Consider the following 7,334-nt stretch of genomic DNA (forward strand, 5'->3'; position numbering starts at 1 on the left):
ATATTTCATTGGCACTCTTCTGGGGAAGTTGGGTGCTTCTTGACTCTAAAGCTCATTTCAAATTGAACTAGTTTTGGGGCTTCCCTGGTGGTGCAGTGGTTGGGAGTCCGCCTGCCGATGCAGGGGACGCGGGTTCGTGCCCCGGTCCGGGAGGATCCCACGTGCCGCGGAGCGGCTGGGCCCGTGAGCCGTGGCCGCTGCGCCTGCGCGTCCGGAGCCTGTGCTTCGCAACGGGAGAGGCCACAACAGTGAGAGGCCCGCATATCACAAAAAAAAAAAAAAAAAAAAAAAAAATTGAACTAGTTTCTTTACAAAGCACACAACACAAGGAATGAGGATCCCTTCACACGATAGGTTCCCAGTACAAACCAATATGCGGGAAGAGAAATCCTTGTGTCAGGTAGCTCACAACCAGCAGACACTGGCATGGAGTCAATACCCAACCCTGACCTCAGTCAGCAGGGCCTTCCTTCCGTAGCTGGAGTGAGGCAGCTACTGAGACTGCGAGGGATTTGAAGGGCACCTCCCTGGGTGTTTGAAACCACTTACTGTTTGCATGGGAGGGGAAGATGCAAGTAAAAATGAGGCTGTGACAAACTTATCATCCAAGAGGCAATGGCTGGAGAAGTGATGACCCCCGTAGGATCTCCCGGATTCAGACAGATTTACTTTTGGATTTGGCGATTTGCTTTAATGGAGCCGCCGCTGACCATCTAACACTAGCGATGCTAAGGGATGCCCAACCCCCTCTCAATCATGCTGGCCCGCTGGATGGTCATGTCAGTTTCAGAGCTCTATTCTTCCTCATAGAGCTCATCTCCGCCGGAAAATCTATCATTGTTTATTTTTTTATTGTCCGCTTCCCCACACAGAAGCTCTGTTAAGGCAGGGACCTCGTCAGTGGTGCTGTCTGCTGTCTTCCCAGCACTCAGGACACTGCGGGCACAGCATGGGCATTCTGCATTTAATGAATGAAACCACTGACAACTTAATAAATACAAGTTAGAATTTTAAGGTAAGGAGACCAATCGTCGAATAACCATACTAGACTATAAAAGCCCCTACGGATGCTCTCTACTTTCAAGTACCTCGGGAAGCTACTGCACAGTGGCAGGACCTCTGGTTTGAACCTACTCCATGCTGTGGAATCTCTCAAGGGTATACTGGGTTTTGTGAAACAGCCAAAAGTCATTCAGAGTCAAATCTGGTGAACAAGTGATCGTGCCCAATATATACGTTGGATGAAAGGGAAAGCGGTCTATAAAGGAACAAGCCCAAGAGTCTTATTTGGTTGGTAAACTGGTTTTGAAGGTAATTCAAACATGGTTTGGACTACAATAAAATCGCTGGCTCGGTCTCTAGACTCTACGGTGGATACTTTACAAGGAACAAAACTGAGCTGTGATAAAAACTACCCAGGCTACACAGATGCTGAGATGCCCCCAGAAACCTGACTTGTGATATTAGCTTTGCCTTTAAGTTGCCATTAAGTTGTCACATTAGTTAACCTCTCTGGGCCTTAGCTTCCCTGTCGGGGAAACAAGTGAACTATATAAACTTAAAGGTCCCAGTCAATTCTAATACGGCATGATTCCATTCTTGTGAAGGTCTATGTCTGTTTAAAAACCCGTCCCAATCCACTTCGCTTCACACTTTGCAGGCGTCTATAAAGCCCGTGATATAGGTTTTTCAGCAGATTGATTTCATATTTGCTTAGGCAAAAACTAAAATTAGTTTTCACTTCCTGAGCGCAGCAAGACAGTTAAGGGAGGCAACCCGGCAAAGGGCGCTTGCTCGTGCCTGTGCATACTTCCGACTGCGTATCAGGGAACTAAGCATTCCCTCCTCAGATCTTCCCTCAACTGTTGCAAAAGCAGATAAACCTCCCGTGCATGGCACAGAAACACTGTCCAGGAGCGCCGATCGAGTCTTCGCGGACAGTGCCGGGCTACGGCCCCTCCGCAGGACCCACGGGGGATGCGGCAGGCACCCGCCCCGCCCGGAGGGTCAGGGTGAAGACCAGCCGCGGCGCGTCGCCGGGGAGGCAGGGCGGCCGCTCGGCCCGCTCGCCGCCCCGGGACGGGGAAGGAAAGTCCGGGCAGCGGCCGCGACGCCCCCACTCTCCCAGCCTCCCGGCCCGATTCCTGTCCCTACCTTCGCCCGCCGCCGGCCCGGGACCTTGGGCGGGGAGAACGAGGGAAGCCGGAGGCACCTGCCTGCTGCTCCCCGGCCTCAGCCCTAGCCGGCCGGGACAGCGAAGGCACTCGGGCTAACCCCCTCCCCCCGCCCACCCCCGCGGGTGCTGCGAGGCCCCGTGGGACTTGCCGGCCCCGGGAGTCCCAACTTCCTCCTCCCGGCCCCACCACCACCACGGGTCCCCGCAGCGCCCGGCTCGCAGCCAGGGAAGCCGCGACCGCGCACCCACCTCGGGGTCCGGGCGCCACCGCCGTTGCCAGGCTGCTCGGCTCCCGGGCCCCGCTCCGCCCCCTCCAGGGCCCGCCCCCTGCGGCCTCCCCGCCCTCGGCCACCGCCCGCCGCCCTCCTCCGCGCGCCGGTTGGTGGGGGTGCGTCACGTGCCGGGGGCGGGGAGGGTAGAGGGCGCCGGCCAAGCCTGGGGAGCAGCTCTGAGGGGCGGGGCTCTTCGCCCTGGAGGCTGCTGGGAAACCCTGTTTCAGGGGCCCGGCGCGTGGAGACAGCTAGGAGTTGTAGTTCTAAATACGGTGCCGGGAATGGGCGGGACCAAGATGCTAGGGGCCACCCCTGTTAAGAGAAGTTGGACTAGGCGCCGAGCGGAGGCCGCTGGGAAGTGTAGTCGGAGAATTATTCTTTGCGTCTCACTGTTTTTCGCCAGTAAGGGGGAAACCCAGAGGGAAAACGTCTCTAGATAAAACTTTAGCGGCTGTCGCTAAATTGAGCTATTTGGGGGCTCATAGGGTTGGCTGCGTGAAGTTGAGATACCGTAAGGGAAAATAATTGCACTGACTCTGGTGTCTTTCATGCTACGTCAGCACCTTTACAAGAACTCTCTTGAGACTTAGTGAAAGGAAACATTTCAGGACAAAGTTCCTTCTACTTTTTTGAGGTTTGGGACAGGCGACCATTAACCCAGGAAAAAGAAAGGAAAAGAAAAAAAGGACAATTTCAGGAAGATAATTCAGTGTGTAATTAGAAAAAAATACTCATAGAATATCTGTAATAGTCCTTGTGCTACATTATAATTATACATAAGCAGCTCAGGTAGATGACAGTAAATAGGATTACTTTAACATGCCGGTTTTTGCCTCTTCTATTCTATTCTATGTACTCCAGCATCTAAAAACACAATACCACTATATGTGTGTCTGTGTGTGTAAATAACCATATATCATTATGTATATACACACACATATTAACGCTATTGAAGAGTCAAGATTTCTCATCTGAGTAACAAGGCCCTTCAGACGCGAACCCCACCTACTCTTCAGCCACTTCTCCCAATGTGCCTCTTCCCTCTCTCTTCACTCCAAGTTCTGGTCTAATCACAGGGAACTTCTTTCTATTCTCTGGATGCACCACTGTTCTTTCCTCCCTCCAGCCCCTTACGCTTGTTCCTTCTTTCTCCTGGATTGACCAGACTCCTAGAAAGGCAGCAGAATAGCCCTCGCTCGGGCCAGGCAGAATTAGAAGCTCCCCCCTCCCCCAGAGCCCTTCTTATTATAGCACTGATGAGAAGTGCTTACCCTTCTGCCGTGTCAACTCCCCTCCCCAGACCGGGAACTTCTTTGAAGCACATCACTTTTGTACCCGATTTCAAAGAGTGCTCAGTCAAAGCTTCTTGACTGCATGCATTGCGTCAGTGATCGGATTCCCGAACCTGTGAGTCTTGGAGCAGAGGGAGAGAGGGACCTGTGGTTGGATGGAGGGAGAGGATGGCTGCTGGGTGGGAGGCCTTGCCTACCCTAGGCACTGCGTTCACGGATGAGGCTGAAGCCCTTTACTCAATGGGAGTCGGGGGAGAGGGGCAGGGCACAGAGCAAGGACACTCCTCGTCCTAAGGAGGTAGTTACTGAAGAAGATTTCTCCATCACCTCCAACCTGGGTCCGGCCCCGGCCCAGCCCAGCTCCAGAAGGAGGCAGCCCAAGCAGAAAGGGCCGGGAGAGAAGACCAGTCTTCTGGCCTGTGAAGTGGAGGGCGAGACCCCTGCCTGCCTGCCTCGCAGCGTAGGTGCGGGATCACAGGATCACGTAGGGAAGAGAAGTGAAAGCACTTGGAAAACTGTAAAGGCTGAACCCTGCAGAGGAGTTCCCACCTTGCCCTTGGCGAGCTGGCGGTAGTCTTGACCAAGTCCTGCTCTCCCTCAGGCTGGGGCTGCAGCTCACAGTTCAAAGTATATGTGTGAGTGTCTGTGTGTGTGTTGGGGGTTCTTCAGGCTTCCTTGTGTTGGCTTCCCAGTCAGGGGCTTCTGCACAACAGAGAGGGGACAGCAGTAGACTTGACAGAGGCTGCTTCTCCGATAAGCTTTCTGGGTAGGGCATCCTGCGCCCATCCCCACCCATGGCCGCCTGCTTTTGCCACAAGGCACAGACTAGAGGTGCCTCCTAGGTTCTGGGCTCCATCCTGTTCCCCCAAGTTGGGGGAAGTAAAGCAGGCAGAACCAGGCCTGTTTCCTACTTCTCTCCCTCAGCACACTCAGCTCAAGGGCCCTGGTGATGATACTCTGACCCCCGCAGCCCCCAGCCTGCCTCGGCTTGATGCAGGCTGGGGGCTGCGATCACCTTATTCCACCAGGTTCCCTCCGTGGGGCCTGAAGTGCAGGAAGTTGGAGGAAAGGGAAGGGCGTCCTTATGAAGGAGAAAGCTGAAGACGGAAGTGGTCAGAAATGAAAACTTTTCGATGTAGCTACAGGGAACTGGGCTCTGGCAGAAAGTGCTTGGAATCAGGAAACCTGGATGCCAGTCCCAGCAATTCTATAGACAAGCTGTCAGCCTTGGGAATGTCACGTCACCGCTCTGATCATTAGCTGCTTCCTCTGAAAAAAGGAGTCGAAGGCCACTTCGCAGGGTTGCTGTGTCCTAGCACAGCAGGGGTAGAGGTGAGTGTGCGGTAGAGTGTCAAGGCGGTAGGGTGTCAAGGCAGCAGTGTGCCCAAGCTGCCAGGTGGCTGATGGGAAGAGAGGTGGGAGAGGGTGGGGGCAGGCCCCTGGGCACTGGCACGAAGGCCCCTGGGCTCGTTCTAGCTCTTCCATTTGTTGGGTGTGTGACTTTGGGCAAGTACATCTCTCGGAACCTGGATTTCCTCATCTGTGAAATGGGGATATTAATATCTACTTCATAAGCTTCTTGTGCAGAATCAACACACGAATGCCTAGGACTAACTTCTGCTTCTAAAAGAACCGCAAAGCCCTTCTGTTGCCTCCTCCCCACCCCGCCCTCTATTTAAAAAGGAGCCTCAGCAGAATGGCGCAGCCACTTTGGAAAAGAGTTTGGCAGTGAATTATAAAGTTAAATGCACACACAACCAAGCAATACCGCTCCTAGGTACTTATGTAAGACACAAGGAAACTTACGTTCCTCAAAAGAGTTGTATTCAAATATTCATAGTAGCCTTTTAAAAATAATAGTCAAAAAGGGAAACATCTCAGATTCCCATCAGCTGATGAATGGCTAAACGGAGATAGGTCCACACAGTGGAATACTACTCAGCAATAAAAAGGAAGAACCGCTGAAACGTGCTACACCAGGAATGAATCTCAAAAATGTTATGCTGGGGCTTCCCTGGTGGCGCAGTGGTTGAGAATCCGCCTGCCGATGCAGGGGATACGGGTTCGTGCCCCGGTCCGGGAAGATCCCACATGCCGCGGAGCGGCTGGGCCCGTGAGCCATGGCCGCTGAGCCTGCGCATCCGGAGCCTGTGCCCCGCAACGGGAGAGGCCACAACAGTGAGAGGCCCGCATACCACAAAAAAAAAAAAAAAAAAAAAAAAAATGTTATGCTAAGGAGAATACATAATATATAAAACGTCATATACTGTATGATTCCATGTATATTACATTTGGGGAAAGGCAAAACTATGCTGACAGAAAGCAGATTTGTGGGGCCAGAGGTGTGGGAAGGGGATTGACCGCCAAGGGACAAAGAAGGGAGTTTGGGAGGTGACGGAAACGTTCTGTGCTTTGATTGTGATGGTGATTACATGACTGTATACCAATGCCCCAAACTCATTAAACTCTAAACACAAAATAGGTGCATTTCACTGTAGAGAAATTATACTTCAGTAAAGTTGAGGTTTAAAGGGCGGGAGGAAGTAGCCTCAGTGAAGGTTCCTGAGGCTGCCCACAGTTGTTCATATGTTTCTGTTTGTTTGGTTGGTTTGGTTGGTTGGTTGTTTTTAAGAGGCCCAGGGCCTTGAAGTGTAGAGGGTGGTGATGCTTTGCCCTAAACATACCAAAGGTGTGCTGTAAGGCAAAAGCTTGGGTGAGGCTGGGGAACAGCCACCACCGGGAGAAGATGGTGGCCCAGCCCCGTAGGGGTGGGATAAGGAGTGCTTACCTGGATGGAGCGTGACACTTGTGGGCCCCGGGGACAAGAAGTTTCCCCCTCCTCTCTGGGAATTGCCAGTGACCTGTGGCATACACGGAGGGACTCCAGGATACTGTGGGGGTCCACCTGGACCCTGTGTTTATCTGTAGATCAGGGTACTGTTGCTGCCGTTTCCCTTCCAGTTCCCTGTGAAACTCAGTGTTGAGTCAGGGCCTCCTCGGAGGGGCCCCGCTGGTCAGCAGGGTCTATTTTCCCAGGTGCTGGGTAGAAGTCTGAGCCAAGGAATGGGACATGAAAACACTTACACACAGAGAGAAACCCAGATTTTCTTGTCTCAGGGCCTCTTAGACACAGGGACCAGACATGAGGGGATTATTGTTATGACATCACAGTGTTTCCAAGGGCCACCTCCATTTGTCTCCCTCATCATCACTAGGCAAATAGAGGGTGTTCAGGGATGGCTTTGAGGTTTAGTCCACAAGCGGCCTGGTGAGAAAATTGCCCCAGGCCCCAGTCAGATCACACATCAAAACAAAGCCACTTGGAAGGAAGGCCAACTCACAAGATACCCTTCCTCTGCCCCCAATTATGAGTTTTATTTAAAAATCTCAGTTTCTTACACTAAATTGTTTTTGAGGAAGTAAGCCCCATGAGGAACTATTTCATGATACATTCAAGTGTGTTTTATTCAAAACAGATTTTTAAAAAGAGCTTTATCTTTTTATTTAAAGGGGCTGGCCTGATTCATGTTGAGGTAAACAGTATGCTATTTTCAAACACTGAGAGATTTGGAGACCCAAGATTGAAACTGAACA

General features: G+C 52.2%; 1 protein-coding gene across 3 annotated transcripts in view; it reads right to left on the reverse strand.

The window, feature by feature from the left end:
- MTM1 (myotubularin 1) overlaps positions 1 to 2,482 on the reverse strand; it is a 97,565-nt gene extending 95,083 nt beyond the window's left edge. For all 3 annotated transcript variants that reach the window (XM_059051108.2, XM_067023077.1, XM_067023076.1), the window contains exon 1: positions 2,426 to 2,482. The gene's annotated coding sequence lies outside the window, so the exon portion shown is untranslated. The remainder of the gene's footprint in view (positions 1 to 2,425) is intronic.
- Positions 2,483 to 7,334: the final 4,852 nt, after the last annotated feature.

The sequence above is a fragment of the Kogia breviceps genome, chromosome X, assembly GCF_026419965.1.
Source record: "Kogia breviceps isolate mKogBre1 chromosome X, mKogBre1 haplotype 1, whole genome shotgun sequence".
Classification (NCBI taxonomy): domain Eukaryota; kingdom Metazoa; phylum Chordata; class Mammalia; order Artiodactyla; family Physeteridae; genus Kogia; species Kogia breviceps.